Here is a 3,822-nt window from a genome sequence, read left to right as displayed (position 1 = left end):
CCGTTCTCTAGCTTGTCGAGCATTCTTTCCAAAAATCGGGACTTTTGTAAAACGCCGCGGGACGCGGGACAAATTGTTAAAAAGCTGGACGAAGGCTGAATGTTATTTGGCAACTTTCTTTAGGGTGGGCAGGGGTATGGAGTTCAGGGATAAGTAGTGAATGGTTATTGGTGTGTGTGTGTGTGTGTGTGTGTGTGTGTGTTATGGAGTTCAGGGATTAGTAGTAAATGGTTATTGCTCTGTGTGTGTGTGTGTGTGTGTGTTATGGAGTTCAGGGATTAGTAGTAAATGGTTATTGCTCTGTGTGTGGGGGCGGGTATGGAGTTCAGGGATTAGTAGTGAATGGTTATTGGTGTGTGTGTGTGTGTGTGTGTGTGTGTGTGTGTTATGGAAGGGATAGATTAGTAGTGAATGGAGTAAAGTGTGTGTGTGTGTGTGTGTGTGTGTGTTATGGAGTTCAGGGATTAGTAAATGGTTATTGCTTTGTGTGTGTGTGTGTGTGAATGGTTATTGCTATGGGCAGATTTACAACAACACAGTATCCCTTTAGCCAAAAGAAATCGATCATTTATCGTATCTACTATTCATCAGGCCCTGAGTTGGGCAGTTGGTCTTTATTTTGTCTCATTAAAAAAACATTTACTGTTATCCTGGTCCAGGAGAACAGCTTAGCCCCTTGGAGATCATATCTATGTAATAACAGGATATAGTTCTGAAAAGAGAAGAAATCTGTTGGGCATTTTGTCTAAGTAAGTGATTGAGGAAATGGGGGAAGATGCTTCCTCTTTTATCCTCCCACAGAACTTGGTACATCTCTAACTATTTTTACACATATCCCATGTGTGTTCTTCACCAGTTGTCTGGAAAGAAGTCTTATTTGATTTTGGTTTTGCAATATCCCAGTATAGCACAGTAACTAGCAGAGGCGAAGTACTTAGTAAGTACTAGAATATTTTTGGTATATGAAATTAAATTATTTGAACTCTGTTTTAGGGAAATGATGCTGGCAGTTGTGTGAAGGATGCGCTCAATGACTAGATAGATGTTCAGAGAAGAACTAATTAGGAAGCGGTGACAGTGATCGAGAAGAAGCCCTGGTGGTGTAGTAGTTAAAAGCACATCTAGTTGGGGTTTTGAACCTACCAGATAGTCTGCAGAAGATTAACAAATAATGTGGCAGTTGGCTTTCACATAGATTTAAGCAAGGTGGACATCTGGTCCACTGGCCCTATAAGCAAATCACCAATACTTGCTAATTTCACGTGGCTTACCATCACATGCCATAAAGACCCCTCACTGCCATCTAGTCAATTCCCACTCATAGAAACCTGATGATATAGTGGTTGTTAACCTTTGGGCTGCTAAGGGCAAAGTCAGCAGTTGGAAACTATCAGCTCCCCAGGAGAAAGGGCTTTCTACATCCTTCAAAGAATTACAGTCTCAGAAACTCACAGGGGTAGTTCTACCCTCTACCCAGAGCCATCACATTAGGGATGCGTTCATTGGGTTCATTGAAGGTTTGACCAGTATGATGCATAAAAGATGTTATAAATATCCAAATGACCCTTGGCAGCAAAAAAAACTTCTCCACCCTTGATTTAGAACCTTAGAAACTATGGGGCAGCTCTACTCTGTCCTCGAGGGTCATTATAAGTGGGAATTGCCTTGATGGAAGTGGGTTTGAGTTTGGACAATGTTCCAGAGAAAAGAAGACTAAGAACTGTAACAACAGTAGCAGGCAATGAATGTACAAATGTGCTTTATACAATTGATGTTTGTATGGATTGTGATGAGTTGTATGAGCCCCTAATAAAATGATTAAAACAAACAAACAGAACAGTAACAGTGCAGGTGGGAAGAGGGGTGAAATAGGAATACAAGGGATATTTCTTTCCACAGGTCTTGGAATTAATTGGATTTAGTATGAGATAAAAGTAAATTAAATGATCCCTGGGGGGAGGGGGAGGGGAAAAAGGAAAATGAGCTGATTCCGGGAACCCAAGAGGAAAGCGAATTTTGGGAATGATGAGGGCAACGAATGTATAGATGTACTTTACACAATTGATCTATGTACTGTGATGAATTGTATGAGCCCCAATAAATTGATTTAAAAAAAATGATCCCTGAGTTTCTTATCTTTTGACATTAGATCAATAAATAGGTAAGAATCATTGAAGGTGAAGTATGTTTGAAGTTAAAAACTAAATCTACCTGTTTGACAGGCAATGCCCAGCTAATGGGTGGAGGAGCCAAATTCTAACTCTCACAATAAATCCATCTGCATAAATGTGGTATTTACATAGATTTTACTGTGAATGGTGGCCCCTGGAGATAGGCTTCCCAATGAAGAAGCCAGCTTGGATTGTGTGACTCTGGGCTCTACCACATTAGTTGCTCTCATGTTAAAGAAGAAGATAATTGGTTTGGGATTCTTAATCACTCCTTTTGATCTTGAATCTTGTGAAGAAGCTCCAAAGAACTAAGTACTGTACTGGGCCTAAGAAGAGGCTTTTGCCAAAAATACAGGAAAAACTATTTTTTTCTGTTACTGCTTATTCTTAGCTGACTTTCAAAGTCAAGTAGCAGCCAACCTCTCGAACCCTTCAGGAACCCTCTTTCTTTCCCACCCCTTCCTCTCACAGCAAGCTCAGGAAAAGCATTCCTTCTGACCTGCCCTCAAACTATCCATAGAATAAGCTGTTAACAAATGCAAACTTTATGATTAGCAAAATAATGTCTTTCCATTGACTTGTGACTGTGAATGTCTGACTTTGTAAATGTCAACCAATCAGAATTTTCGTCTAAGTTCCTAGATTCACTGTATGTAAGCTTAGTGAAAAGTTCATTTTGCTGCAATAGTTTGGTGACTCTTTCAAAGTATTGCCCAATCCTGGACTGTTTTGTTCCTTCAATAAGCACTTTAATTTTAATAGAAGGTCTTGTTTACTTTTGACAATCCAGAGATTCCTCAATCACATCATAACTCTTCTATCTATTTGCTGGGCTAGGAATCTTGATTTTGGGATCATCTACTAAGGTCTTTGGCAAGGTCTTTTCTCAGTGAACAGTAGAATTCTCACTGTGATTAGACAGCCTGGCACCATCAAACCCAGGAGGACTCAGTGAATTGCTCGGGCTCCATGCATTTTGCTTGCCTTTATAGTCCTGCTATGTGGTTTTGGTTTAAGTTTATGGTGAATTAAAGTTTGTTTTCTTGTTTGTTTTTCTTTGTTGTTTTCTGTTGGAAGCTATTTAACTTTTATTGAAATGACTTAAAGAAAATTAAGTAGACTCTGTTAAGACTTACCGTATGTACTCGAGTATAAGCTGAACCAAATATCAGCCAGGGCACCTAACTTTACCACAAAAACTGCATTTAAAATGTGCTGAAAAAATCGGCTTATACACAAGTATACGGTAATAGAGTCTGCTAAGAGCCAAAGTTCCTCCTCCGTGTTTGCCCCTGAGCCCACCCTATAAAGTTCTACCCCAAGACTGAACCTGTAAAAAGTTCTGCACAAAGATAAAAGAATATGCCTTTGTTAGAAACCAAAGAGCCAAGGTCAATGATGACCACAAAGAAATTAGCAAACCACAAATGATGATGGCCGAAAATGACTCCCTGTAGCTCAAGAAGACCTCAGCCTGTATTTTCCACCCACAAAGGGCCAAGCCCATTCCTCATTTCTTTTTTTCTAAATCTTCCTTCAAAATCATCTGTTTAATTCCTTTTTTTTTAAATCCTTTTATTAGGGGCTCATACAACTCTTATCACAATCCATACACACATCAATTGTGTAAAGCGCATTTGTACATTCATTG

This window comes from Echinops telfairi, unplaced genomic scaffold (genome assembly GCF_000313985.2).
Source record: "Echinops telfairi isolate 266 unplaced genomic scaffold, ASM31398v2 ScPeMD7_443;HRSCAF=831, whole genome shotgun sequence".
NCBI classification, from domain to species: Eukaryota; Metazoa; Chordata; class Mammalia; order Afrosoricida; family Tenrecidae; genus Echinops; species Echinops telfairi.
This window is presented reverse-complemented; position numbering follows the sequence as displayed.